The sequence below is a fragment of the Podarcis filfolensis genome (assembly GCF_964270895.1).
Source record: "Podarcis filfolensis genome assembly, chromosome: 1".
Classification (NCBI taxonomy): domain Eukaryota; kingdom Metazoa; phylum Chordata; class Lepidosauria; order Squamata; family Lacertidae; genus Podarcis; species Podarcis filfolensis.
The window spans coordinates 103,989,435-104,003,988 of record NC_139604.1 but is presented as its reverse complement, the minus strand read 5'-3'; the positions used below and the strand labels follow the sequence as shown (position 1 = coordinate 104,003,988).

Below are 14,554 nucleotides of genomic sequence, written 5' to 3'. Positions count from 1 at the left end.
AGAGCCGGACAGAAAGGAGGAGGAGGAGGAGGAGGAGCGGGGGTCCTGTCTCTGGAGCGCAGCCGCTATGGGCAAAAGAGCGAAGTTGGGAGCGCGCCTCTTCTCCTGCAGGAGCGAGGAAAGATACACCTGCGGCAAATATGAACAGCTCAGTTCTTTTAAGCATCTGGCTTAAGCCTTTGATTCGAAAGTGAAAATCTTTAGTTACGTTCAATGGTCCATCCAAATAAAGTGCCACAGTCAATAAGGATGAATTGGGGACGGGAAAGAAAGTATCCCGGACCGCTCCCTAAAGCAGGAATGGGCAACTTGTGGACGTCCACATGTTGTGGGACTACTCTTATCATCCCTGATCCATTGGCGGTGCTGGCTGGGGCCGAATCCAACAACATCTGGAGGACCTGAGATCTCTCCTGGGAGGATGGGATTAAAACAGGGCTAGTCATCTTGGTGCCCTCCAGGTGTTGTTGGAGACCAATTCCCGTCAGCATTGCCTATTATTGCCAGGAATAATGGGGGTTGTATTCCAGTAAGATCTGGAGGGCTCCACGCTGGGTATCCCTGGATATTTTGGAACTAACTAAACAAACAGCTTCATATGCGCATAGGAGTGGCTTCGGGGCAACCCCTGGAGGGCTGGAATGAGCCCCTGACATGCACTTAATTCATAACCGAATATCCCAAGCGTCGCCGTGGAATCATGGCTAAGCTGGAGGAACTCGGTCCTTTGCCCCAAACAGCTGGTGGATCAGGGGCAGGAAGGGGAACTTGTGAGCTGGGGAGGAGAGGGGAACACAAAGGGCAGGGAAGGCGAGCGCGGATGAAGCTGCAAGAGGTCAACTGGAGTCCAGAGCAAGAGCTCCACTAACTCCCCCAAAGTGTTAAACCTGATGCCTCTAGAAAATAACAAGAAGTTTATTTTTTATTTTTAAAAATGAAAAATAACAAGATGATGAAGAAGAAAAGGACTCTGTCGGTCAATATAAGCACAGGTCTTTTCATTTTAATTACTTTCCATTCCAGTCATAGGAGCCCATTCCCAGGGGCCAAGGTCCCTTCGCCCTCCCCCATAAAATAGTATCATTGTCACTCAAATAGTAATAATAATAATAAAATAGTATCATTGTCACCCCAGTATCATTGTCACTCAAATGGTGTGTGTCTTGTGATCGATTATACAGGGCGGGGCTCCCCCCCCCCCAATATTTTATTCAAGTTGAAACCTTTGATTCCAGTGAATGCATTTCATTGGAGGCAAGCAGTTTTCCAGTACATAACTTTGAATGCGTGGATAGCGCTCAGCAGCCACTTTGTTCATAAACGGTGGTGGTGAGGATCTCGATGGCAGGGATGCTGCGCGCAGGGGCCTTTGCAGGCGCTGCAAACCAGAGCGCAAGGCCGAGAGCGTAGAAGGCGAGTCTTCTTTCAGGAGCTGGACGGCGAAAAGCAGCTCAGAATGAACCTGCTCGGTTCCTTCCACGTTTGGCCTCTGCTCGGTCAGGTGGGTGGGCCACACGCCCCGCGTCTCCTCGGGTCGGCGCCTTGCCGCCAGAAGCCCCCACAGAGCGGTCTCCGTCCAAAGCAGCCACCGCCGCGGCTCTCGGCTGCGAAGGGCGGTTTCCCGGCGGTGCCCCGAGGGACAGCCTATGCCCTGACACCCAAGTCTCACCGACCGCTTGAAAGGCGCTCAGCCGGCGAAGAAGATAGTGGTAGGCAGGTAAAGAGGAGCTCCCCTTTCTCGCAAGGCCGGGGGAAAGAGGGAGGCGCCCTCGGGTGCGCGGAAGTGACTGAGCCCTCAGAGACATGGGCCTGCTGGTCGCAGCAGAGAGCCAGACCCATAAAAGCGCGCGCTTGCGGCCTAGCAAACGCCTCCGAGCCTCGTCGTGGCAGTTGCTTCTGCGCGCTGCTGAGGAGCTGAGCGCAACTCAGGGTGGCTTTGCCCTCCGTTTCCTCCCGTCTTCGATTTCCTCTCCCTAGGGCCTAGTCAGTGCTGGATTTACCTATAAGCTAAACAAGCTATAGCATAGGGCCCCATTCTCTTGGGGACCCCAAAAAGATTTAAAGAAAAAAAACACTGGATGTACATTTCCAAAAGATAAGATAAAACCTACACACAGCAACAGTGGCCAATGGCTTTAGATACCTTTAGATACCTATTAGGTCCATAAATTACCACATAGCATATATTCAACACAAAAACAGTGACAATTTGTTGTTGACAAAGGACAGCTGGACATAGAAAGGGCTCAGTTACCTTCAGTAGTTTAGGGCCTCACCAAACCTAAATCTGGCTCTGGGCCCAGTCCATGGGAGTAGCCAGGGGGTAGGGAGAGGCAGCTAAAAATCAATAAAAATACATGGTAAACTGAGGTTCTCCCCCCGCCAACAAAAGGCCTGCCCCCCCCCCCAATCCTGGCTATGGCCATGTGCCAGTTGCTTAAAATAAGCATCCTTGCCACTGACTTTCATTGGGTGGTAACATGGGATTTTTGTTAGGAGGGAGCAGGACTTTTGTTGGGGGGGGCAGAACTGAAGTGATTGCTCAGTTATGTGTTTCTATTGTTTTACTTGATCTTGGGGGGAGCAGCTGCCCCCTGCACCCCGTTGGCTACGCCCATGGGTGGGAACGACATCCTTACACACACACACACACAAACACGTCTAAAATAAGTTAAGGGAGGCAAATTTCACTGAGCCTAACAGGCAACCAATGCTCATGCATTTAAGACAAATTCTCAATTCAGTCGCCAAAAGAGGGTTAGCAAATTAAGCAAAAGCATGTCCACTAGAAAACATACTGGAAGAGTAGCAAACAGATAAAGTGTCTTGGTAGTATCATTTCTTAAATTTCCAAGTCCTCCTTATGCGCAAAAAGGTCTATTAGAGCAAATTGATAGAGAATAATGAAGTTTGGGGGTACACAGGAAATAAAAAATGCAGGCACATTTCTCTGGTTTATGTAAAATACATCACATTTGATAACTGGAAAGGTGGGGATGCACTGTCTGAGCAGCTTCAAGATAAGGAAATTGAACCGGCACCCGCATCTATGAACAGCTTCCGGTTGGAATCAAGGAAAAACCCTGGTTCTGCTGTTTCTAAATACAATAAACACTACAGTATTTGTTCCCTTGTAGAGTATATGACCGAGATGATCTTCCACCTGCTTCTAGGCGCCACTACTGGAGGTCTCAGGAACACTAAAGGAATTATGGAGCAGAATTTCTAAGTCAAAGTGTGTGATCTGAGACCAAGTCCCTTTCATTTGAGAAATCAAGCAAGGTGTGCAAAGTCTTGGTCTATTTCAGCCTTTGCAACAACAATCAGCTACCCTGCACATGTGATGAACACATCACAAGACCAGGCTTTATCTGGATTCCCCACCACAATCCACTCTCGGGGTCTGACACCGTAAAATATTCTTTTGTTCCTGGAATCCAGATGACTGAAGGCCCAGCCAAGGTGCTAAAGTGTCTCCTCCAAGTTGCTGAATTTCTTTGCTCCCCGTGGGACTTTATCTGGCTTAAATGCATGAATGCAAAGGGAATTAAGGTCCTCAGCAAGTTGCAAGATTTGAAGCTAACTAGAAGGGAACCCGAGAAAAGGATATCAGAATCCTTCATGGATTATGTTTTGGGTGTGGAGAAGAGGCTTAGAGTGGCTCCATGCTAGTCCCCAGTATCTTGAATGTTAATACTTTTGCCTAATGTTACCTGCATAGGTGCCTCCTGAGAGTTAAGATTAGAAGAAAGAACATTTGGGAAGGGAATTGAGAGAAGAAAAACCTAACAAATACTTTCAGAAGGTCAAATGATAAGGACTACCTTGTTAAGCTCACTGGAGCTTTGGTTACGTGTCAGATATGGCTGCAAATACGTTCATTCCCTTGTGCAGAGAAGGAGAAAGGAGCTTATTACATTTCAGCTCTTTCACCAGAGTTTATAGAACTTTAAGTGAGGACTAACCCAATGCCACAATAGTGCAATACCTTTATGAGGGCCAACTAAAAACCCCAAAATGATAAACAGTCTTTTGAGTTCTCTAGAATAACAGGCTGGATGCTAAGCAAAAAAAGAAAAGAAAAAAGTGTGTGCATGTGAGTTGGGGGAGATGAGAATGGAAGCTGGGAGTGGTGAAGTTGCTCTCCAGCTTTGCAGTTTATATCAGTCTTGAACTGCAATGCAGGGGGCATTTTGCAGACAACACTGGATTAGCCTTGCAAAGTGCAAGACAGCTTGTAAAATACATCCAGGGTTATTGGGACAAACAAGCAAAAATGGATGTTCCCTCATTTTTATGCATTTATATCCCATCTGTTCCTCCTTTTCCCCTTTTTATCCTCCTAGCAACCTGGTGCAGTATACAGTGGTGCCTCGCAAGACGAAATTAATTCGTTCCGCGAGTCTTTTCGTCTTGCGATGTTTTTCGTCTTGCGAAGCACGGTCAGTCACAACTGCACCTCTTCAAGCGGTTTTTTTAAAAAAGGAAACAAACTCGCAAGACGTTTTCGTCTTGCGAAGCAAGCCCATAGGGAAAATCGTCTTGCGAAGCAACTCAAAAAACGAAAAACTCTTTCGTCTTGCGAGTTTTTCGTCTTCCGAGGCATTCGTCTTGCGAGGTACCACTGTATTAGGCTGAGAGGCAGTGACTGGCCCAAGGACAGCCAGTGAGCTTCATGGCTGAGTGGGGATTTGAATACAAGTCCTAGTCCAAGATTTCAACCACTACACCACACTGGAACTCTTGTTTTTTTTAAAAAAATACAAAATCCAAGAGCTACTCAGTTTGGTCTCAAGCTTTAACTGGAACACACAGTAGAGATGGAAAACAAAAAGCAATGTGGGTATCTTTATATTAGCAAAGTTGGAGATTACTTTCTAGGTGGTGCCAATTGAGGTATCTGATTGGAAAGCATGCGACTCTCGGAAGGAAAGTGTCACCTTGAGGTCGTAGCAACCATCTCACTTCAGCTTCATGATCTCTGTCCTTGATGGTTATATCCAGCAGTCTCTTAGACACAAAAAGCAAAGGCAGCGGTTTGGGCCCATTAGAGGAAACAAAGACACCAAAACACAGAGCAGGGTGATTCTTTTATATTACAAAGGAGTGAGCAAGTTTTGAAATTTTTTATAACTCTTTTATAACTCATTTTGTCAAACAAAATGGGTGTGTATGGGGGAGATGCAAGGGCTGCATCTCTCCAGACTAACGTGTCCTTCAGATAAAACCTAAAGCCAAGGTCCAAAGCTTTTTGTCATTTGAAATACCCGGCAATGTTTCACAAGATACCTTTTGGGCAAACTCCATGTTGGGCAACTGGGATCCTAGACTTTTCTTCCAGTATTGCTTTGAATGACACCTGAATTCTCTGCTGCTTATTTTGCTATGCTGCATATGCTGCATATCCAATATGTATATACTCAGAAATGAGTCCTGTGGAGATCATTTAGGCTTGCTGCCAGGTTTGTGTCTATATACACTTAGGAAAGAGCAAGCCCAAATGATCTAAATGAAACTCGCTTTGTAGCAGACACACATAGGGGTTACCTAGTTAAAAAGTGGGAATTTTATTTGAGTTAGTAATTATTTGTGATATATGACTCAAAAAAGATGTACATAGGTATAGATTACTGTATAAAAGCCTGAGATAATGGTATTTTCACTTTCCTGTTTCCTTTTAGGGAAAGTACAGTATTAGGTTCTGTCAAAACTGCCCTCTCCCTTTTACAGCACAAATCTAAAGCTAATTTACTACCATTTCTGATACAGAAGGTTAGCAATCAATTTGTCAGTGGATTTGCCCATAGCATCATCAACAAACATCATGCCATCTTTTTTTGGGGGGGGGAACTAATGTGATAAGGAGAAATAGAAATCCTGGGGTATAACACTTAACAGTAACCAAGTAGTAAAGCTGTTGAATGGGCCTTATTCATGACAGGAAATTATTGTGGATTCAGGTGAATCCAATCAGCAGTGACTAATTCCAAGTGTGACTTCCAGGGTGTGCAATCACCAATGGATATTCTCTGATCAGGTTGCTGTTAATGTGGCAGACTCCCACTTCCTGCAAGACAATGGTCTTTCACTTTATAGATTACACTTGTGAATGCATCTGCTGGATAGGACACTGTAACCACCAGAAGTTTGTTCCTAAAGGTTAGTCTGAATCTCTTCTATTGTAATTTGAACCCTAAAAGCTTCATAGCTATTTACAAAAAAGAACATGAGAATAAAACTATTTGTGAAAAACAGTTAAAAACAACTTAAGTTCTTCAGAAATAATTAAAATCAACTATAATCTGAAAACCAGATTAAAACACATGGTAGTATTCTACATGTCTGGATATACTTTCCTAAACAAAAATGTTTTTAGCAGGTGCCAAAAAGAGTACAGTAAAGGTGTCTGTTTGGTGTCATTAGGCAGGGAGTTCCAATGTGTGGGTGCAGCTGCACCAAAAGATTGATTTCTTACTAACGCAGAATGAGTTTCATGTGGTACCTGTAGCAGTGCCAGGTCCACAGATCAGAGCAGCCCAGTGAACATAAATATGATGTAAGGTGATTTAGTTGGGGTGTAGGACGAAAGGACAGTTCTGGATTTTAGGCTAAGGCTGCTGCCATTGGAGGCATCTAGCCATTCAGAGGCAGATTTAAGGCAGCGTGACTGGTTCTCATGCACTGGACACAGAGCTGAGGGAGGTGGTGCAGGGCATCTCAATTATTATGTCATGCACACTTGGAACAGAAGGTGAGAGGCTGGGGTATGGACCAAATTTTGGCCTTGCACAGGGCACCACTGAAATTGGAAAGACTAAAGTCTGCCCCTGTTCTCAGTATGAGCTGGTTATAGAAAATACCTTGACAGGGTAGTCTAAACAGTGGAAAAACTTGATTCATAGTATCATTGAATCTTAGAGTTGGAAGGGAGCCAAGGGTCATCTAGTCCAACCCCCTGCAGGAATCTCAGCTAAAGCATCCATGACAGCATCCATCCAACCGCCATTTTAAAAACCTCTAAGGAAAGAGAGTTCACAACCTCCCAAGGGAGTCTGTTCCACTGTCAAACAGCTCTTACAGTCAGAATTTTTTGTCTAGTCGGAATCTCCTTTCCTGCAACTTGAAGCCATTGGTTCGAGTCCTACCTTCCAGAGCAGGAGAAAACAAGCTTGCACCGTCCTCCATGTGACAGCCCTTCATCAAAATGTGAACGTTTGGATGGGAAGACTGAAATCTGACTGGTGGATATACTTGTGAATTCATGGCAGGGATGGCTTGGCTGCGGTGTGCTGAGTGCAAGCGAGGCCTGAAAAGATTTGGGGGTAGTTATAGCAACCAGATCAGTCCCTGTCTCCTCTCTGCCCTCTGAAGCCCTTTCAGCTCCGGCTGCCAGAACACGTTTTTAATTAAAGCGTATAAAAAGTTGTTTTGTCAGGCCTCTCACCATCCCATCAGTTTCAAAATGGTTAATGAGGCATCATCTCTTTTTGATGTTCAGGGAAGCATGGGGGACTACCTAAAATAGCCACCAAGAGAGTTATCTCTCAATCAGGATCCCCACAACAGGGAAAGAGCGACTAGCTTCATGCCACTGACAAGGGGAAAGCTTCAGAAATGTGTTGCCCTTACAGAACTTGCAAGCCCAAAGTTGTAGTGAGCGCCTGTGGATCTGAAAGGGCACCAGGCAGCCTGTGACTCCTTCCCTCCCTCTTCCCTCTTCCCCCAAAACCCCTCTCCTCCCCTGTTTTTCTGTGCCGCAGCAGGTAGCCTTTCAAATGGTCACCACAGGAGGCAGCAACTTCAACCAGGCAAAAGAGGCAGCCACTCCCTCAGGGGTGTTCGTATAAATATATAAAAGAGAGGCGGAATTTCAAGGAAGCCTGGCCTGGTCTACCTGGTTATTTTAAAGGATAGGCCCAGTCTACCTAGGTATCATTATTTCAGTCTTCAGCCTTTCGTTTATGTTGAGCTAACTAAAAAACAACTGAAATATTTAGAAAATCAGGTTTCAGATTATTTTTTAACCTTTAAAGCCTTTTAAAAGCATTTCTAAAACACTTGATAGTTTTAAAACTATCTAAGCAGCGAACAACATAAGAACAGCTGACAATATCCTTTACACAATAATACCTCATAAGAAAACCCAGTAAAATGGTAGTATAAAAGCTTATCCGTCAGGGAAAGCCAGGACAGAAAGATACTGTACTTTTCCATGTATAAGACCAGGTTTTTTCTTTAAAAATTATGCTAAAAAGTGGGGGTTGTCTTATACATGGATAGTACATAGGGTGGACGTTTGATTGGTGGCTGCTGCGGCTGTCAACGGCTATTGGGCGTGTTATTGGTTGCTGCATCAATAGTTGTTGTTGATTGGCTGACACTGCAACAATTGGGTGGGCGATTGGCAGCTTCTGCCAGCGAGGGGACGCGACAGGAGGTGGATTTTTGGAAACATGTGGGTGAGCGATTTTCGGCAATCCCCCTCAACAACTCTGTGCCATCTCCCCCCATTTTCTTAAATCTGAGCCCCCCAAAATAGGGGTGTCTTATACATGGGGGCGTCTTATAGACGGAAAAGTACGGTTTGTATTTAAAGGAGGTCTGGAGCAGCTCCAGGAGCAAATAATTTTTCTTGAGGGACCTTGAAGTGGCCCATCAACCTTTCTCTCTTGGTAGCCGACTGAGCAGGCACCCTGGCCACTTGGCCACAGTCTTCTCCGCTGTGGTGAGGTGTATTATATTTCTATTCAGGTTAAGGTATAGCCTTGCATCTATACACAAAGTTCGCACACATCTAAACCCTCTTTTATCCCCCTTTTTTTGCTTCTTTTTTCATGACGTGTTTGTGACCACCCTTACTAAGGGCCCCAGGGCGAGGGACTGAGGAATGAACTGGGAATGCTACACAAGTCCTCTTAAAAGCATGAAGAGCAGTGCATAGAGCATATAAACCGATCTGGACTCTGCATTCATCATCTGAGGCCCTTCTTCATGTGCCTCCTCCATGGGAGGTCCAGAGGGTGGCAACAGGAAAATGGGCCTTTTCTGCAGTGGCCTCCGTTTTGTAGAATGCTCTCCCCAGGAAGGTTCAGCTGGCGCCTTCATTATATATTTTTAGGCGCCAGGTGAAAAACTCTTCAACTAGGCCTTTGGCTGATTACACAGCCTTCTAAATATTTTGTTGTTTTTGTCTGAACTATTTATTTGTGCTTTTACCTTGTATTTTTATATTGTGAACTGCCCTGAGACCTTTTGATGAAGGGCGGTATAGAAATCTAATAAACAGCAATAATAATATTTGTGCTCTTGTTCAGCTGCTGTTCATTTCAGAACCCCCTGTCAGATCGTGTCCCTTAGATTCCGTTTGAAATGAGAGCCTGCCTCTGGCACTCATAGGTGGCCCCAAAACAGCGATCCAGTTTTTGCCTGACTGCCAGCCACAGCCCTAACCCTTTCTTGGCCAGGTGGCTTCTGACTCTGTGTGGAATAGGCACAGACTCCAAAGACATTATCAGGTAAGGTAAAAAGGTAAAGGATCCCTAGATGGTTACATCCAGTCAAAGGTGACTATGGGGTTGCGGCACTCATCTTGTTTTCAGGCCACAGACAGCTTTCCGGATCATGTGGCCAGCATGACTAAACTGCTTCTGGCACAATGGGACACCGTGATGGAAACCAGAGCGCACGGAAACACCGTTTACCTTCCTGCTGGAGTGGTACCTATTTATCTACTTGCACTGGTGTGCTTTCAAACTGCTAGATTGGCAGGAGGTGGGACAGAGCAATGGGAGCTCACCCCGTCACAGGGATTCGAACCACCAACCTGATCGGCAAGCCCAAGAGGCTCAGTGGTTTAGACCACAGCGCCACCTGCGTCAGGTAGCCAGCTTAGGAAAGGGAGATCTAAATTATTACAACTAGAATCCACAGCATGTTTAAACATTCAAAAGAAGTGTTCCAAAGGGTGTATCAGTTGCAGGTCAATCTAATGATGCTTATCAGCTTGACAAGCTAGGCAAGTGTTGCTAAAGACTGGAAAGGCCTGACCCCTTGCTTCTAAAATTAAGGGGGTAGGTCTATAACCCACAGAGGGTGGGTCACACACATAAGGCTTTTAATGCAGAGGTTTACTGCTGCCAGAGTTAAAAAGCTACAGGCAGTAATGACTCAGGTTAGATAAGGGATTGGATGGGTGGAGCGAGTGAACAATACACCCAAGTGCTTTTCTTTCAGCAACCATGGTTCAAATGAAGGTTACATTCCAAGGGGAGTGAACATTTTTTCCCCCAAGGAAAGGATTGAAAAGCCCTTATTTTTAGTTTCGAAATGGCTAAGAGGGCATATGTAACTCTGAATATTGCCATAGTTTTCTGAAATGGAAGACGCATTGAGTCTTCTGGGATTAACACTTTGCTACCATATGGGTGTACTCTGCACCTTACCCAAATGGCTCATACCTATGACAAAGAAGTCCCATTAAAGTCCATGGATAGGATCCAGCAATTTGAAATGGGAGATTGGCTTGGAATCTCAAGCTGAGAATCGTCAGCATCCTCAAGCAAACCACAATTCGCAGAATTATCCTTCTCCAACTGATATAATACAGCCAGCGACTCATGATGCTTTATATAACTTTTGAATGGTATAACCAAAGCTCCAAGGGCATTGGTTCTAACACCTTGGAAGACCTAAACGCTCATATGCCTTTAGTTGGAATGTGGGTGGCGCTGTGGTCTAAACCATTGAGCCTTGGGCTTGCCGATCAGAAGGTCGGCAGTTTGAATCCCTGCGATGGGGTGAGCTCCCATTGTTCGGTTCCAGCTCCTGCCAACCTAGCAGTTCGAAAGCACGTCAAAGTGCAAGTAGATAAATAGGTACCGCTGTGGTGGGAAGGCAAACAGCGTTTCTGTGCGTTGCTCTGGTTTCGCCAGAAGTGGCTTAGTCATGCTGCCCGCATGACCCGGAAAAACTGTCTGCGGACAAACGTCGGCTCCCTCGGCCAGTAAAGTGAGATGAGTGCCGCAACCCCAGAGTCAGTCATCTGCGACTGGACTTAACTGTCAGGGGTCCTTTACCTTTTACCTTTTTATGCCTTTAGTCATAAGCTTAGCCGGGGGGGCAAGGAAGGGCAGCTGCCCCTCTAAATAGAAATAAAAATACATAGCAAACTGAGGTTCTGCTCCCCTAACAAAAGGACTGCTCCCCTCAACAAAAATCCTGGCTACGCCCACGCCTTTAGTAGAAGAGATCAGAGAGAAATGTCCTACAGTTCCCATGCTGTTTTACTGGGTGACTAGTGCTGATCTAGGGAGTGGAATAAAACCCACCTTTATGGAGATGTTGGGCCTGACTCTGTAGATACCTTATATATAGCACAGGGAGACAAAATAGTTTTAATTAAGAGGGTCAGCAACAACAAACAAAAACACAACCACCGGGTCACATTAACAATACAGTATCTATCAATACATCCGTCTTGGTTTACACTTGTAGCTCAATATACGCAATCCAAATATCCAAATATGTAGGTATCCAAGCGACTTTAGCATTTACTGTTGATGTCCTTTGCTTGATTTTCTGTTTTTGATAGTATTTTTCTCCTCTTCTATCCCTTCTTTTCTTATGCATTCTTTTCTTTAATAAATTGCAATAACACAAATAAATGAAGGGGAGAAAAGGCTCAAGAACACTGTTTTGGTCTTGTCACTTCCATTAATGACTTATGGTGGTACTGCAGGAGTGGCTAGAAAAAAGTATATGCCTTTTCTCAAGACACTTTCTGACCTCCTGATTTCTGCTTATATTGACACTAGTGCCCCACTTTTTCTGCTGCATGGTCCTCCAAGTGACTGTACACTATGGAAGGGTAACCTCAGGCCCAGGGGACAAAGGCGCTCACCACCAGAGCTCCTTATCTGGTCCTCCCCCAGCATCACTCCAGTGTGCCAGAGAGCCAGTATGGTGTAGTGGTTAAGAGCGATAGACTCGTAATATGGTTTGCGTCTCCGCTCCTCCACATGCAGCTGCTGGGTGACCTTGGGCTGTTCACACTTCTCTGAAGTCTCTCAGCCCCACTCACCTCACGGAGTGTTTGTTGGGGAGGAAGGGAAAGGAGAATGGTAGCTGCTTTGAGACTCCTTCAGGTAGTGATAAAGCGGGATATCAAATCCAAACTACTCCTCCTCCTCCCCCTCCTCCTCCTCCTCCTCTTCTTCTTCTTCTTCTTCTGACACCCATTACTGGCCCTGTTTGCACCCTCCTTGAGTCTTTTTGCCTGGTTGCAATGTGTCCTTGCATTTTGTCATGTTGCCCCCAGAAGAATACCTTCACACATCACACACTGGGCCCAGCCACATTTCCCCTTAAGTCCGTTTTCCCTCTTTACCCCGTTTTCCACCTGGTCTGGGTGTCAAATCTCCTTCGCTCTTTCATTACGCAACTTTTGACCCTTTTCTCAGCTTCCCTCTCAAGTCCTTCCACAGTCTCAGGCTACATCGCTTCCCCTTTTGGATTTTTCTAAAACTCTGCTTGCAGCTAGCATTCCACCACGAACCACCCACCTATTGCTCTTATAGTACTTGATAATCCTTTTATTTAGCTCATGTTACAGTATAATTAAAAGCATCAGAATACAAAGCTAAGCTAACAAGATTAACTACTTTGCTTTTATGTGGCAGCCTTTCAGCCTCACTGCTAGATGTTGTCTGCCGGGGCTGTGAGCGGTTTGGAACAGGGGGTTAGGTAGTTATTTCCTTTACTTGTCTTCCGAGGCCCCATGGCATAACTATATCACCAGGAAACCCTTGATCCCTCGCCACTTCTTACTGTATGCTGAAAAGGGCTGTAGAACAGTATTTCACCATTCGTTTTATCCTCACAACAGTCCTGCGAGGTAGGATGTTGACTTTCCCAAAGCCAGCCACAGATTCCATTGCATCACACCACGGCTGAGAGCCTCCAAGGAAATTCCAGTGTGCCCTGTATATTATAACAGATGTGGCATGAAAACGATGGTATAACTGAAACACTGGGCAGTCTGAAGCATTTGTAATGTGAGGGGCCCAGATTTCCAGTGCCCATAAATCTCACTAGCTGATATTATAGTTGACCCACCCATACCAAGTGGTGAGGCTATCCTGGGTCTGAACCACTTCAAGAAGAAGGATACAGCGAAGGCAGCTTTGCACTGCGTGATTTCCCTGATGCTAACCACTGTTCTTTTGCTTTTTCACCTCTGTCCAAAAGACGTACACATAATCTGTTGGACAACTGCAATGCACTCTATGTGGGGCTACCTTTGAAGGTGACCTGGAAACGACAATCCAGAATGTGGCAGCTAGTTTGGTGACTGGGAGTGGCTGCCGAGACCACATAACACCTGTCCTGAAAGACCTACATTGGCTCTAAGTACGTTCCGAGCACAATTCAAAGTGTTGCTGCTGACTTTTAAAGCCCTAAACGGCCTTAGCCCTGTATACCTGAAGGAGCGTCTCCACCCCCATCGTTCAGCCCGGACACTGAAGTCCAGCTCCGAGGGCCTTCTGGCAGTTCCCTCCCTGCGAGAAGTGAGATTACAGGGAACCAGGCAGAGGGCCTTCTCGGTAGTGGCACCTGCCCTGTGGAACGCCCTCCCATCAGATGTCAAGGAAATAAACAACTATCTGACTTTTAGAAGACATCTGAAGGCAGCCCTGTTTAGGGGAGTTTTTAATGTTTGATGTTTTATTGTGTTTTTAATACTTTGTTGGGAACTGCCCAGAGTGGCTGGGGAAACCCAGCCAGATGGACGGGGTATTATTTATTTATTTAGGTATTATTATTATTTATTATTATTTATCATCATCATCATTTCCAATTCATACTCTCTTGTCTAGTGCACAATATGAAACACATGAAAGTTTTACAGGTGCAAGGGAGGGAGAATTGTATTATGAATGTTTAAAGATCACCCAGCTCAGGCTTAGGTTATTTAAAGATAAATAAAACACAAACAGCAACAATGTGGTGTTAGTACCCATCAGGATGTTTATTTTGGAAGAATAATTTCTTTATGCAATGTTAAAGAAAAGCTGATCATGTCATTTTTGGGGTACTCTAACGATGGCCAGCTCACATATGGAGCAACCGCCTCACCATTGCTGAGAACCTCAAAGAATCCCTGAAGCTTGTATGGCCTTCTGTGGAAACACCATTTGGATGATGCGGCGCCTCCATGTGGGCAGGATATTCATGGCAGATCTAGTTCTCATGGCAGCCCAAATTGGAGTGACTCACAATTTGCTGCTGACTGGTGTGGAATCATACAGAAATTGTTAACTGGGGTAATAATTCTGAGGTATCAGCTAGTATAGTCCACTATCTACAGATCTGAACCACTTCAGGACTGTAGGTGGAAGAACTTAGGAAGAGCCTGCTGGATCTCAAATCCTATTCTCACTGGGGCCAAGAAGATGTCTATGGGAAGCCAATAAGCAGGACTGGAGCACAACAGCACTCTCCCATTCCAGCAACAGCTCTTCAGAAGTATTGTGGAGGCAGAATATAGCACATACTC

The 14,554-nt window shown here is 45.4% G+C and overlaps 1 long non-coding RNA gene across 1 annotated transcript; it reads right to left on the bottom strand.

Moving 5' to 3' along the window:
- Window positions 1–2,941: 2,941 nt before the first annotated feature.
- LOC310766526 lies at window positions 2,942–8,772 on the bottom strand. Its single transcript, XR_014550215.1, has 3 exons — window positions 8,131–8,772; window positions 4,875–5,010; window positions 2,942–3,200 (listed from the first exon to the last, which is right to left on the bottom strand). It is a non-coding gene; the product is annotated as an uncharacterized lncRNA (long non-coding RNA).
- Window positions 8,773–14,554: the final 5,782 nt, after the last annotated feature.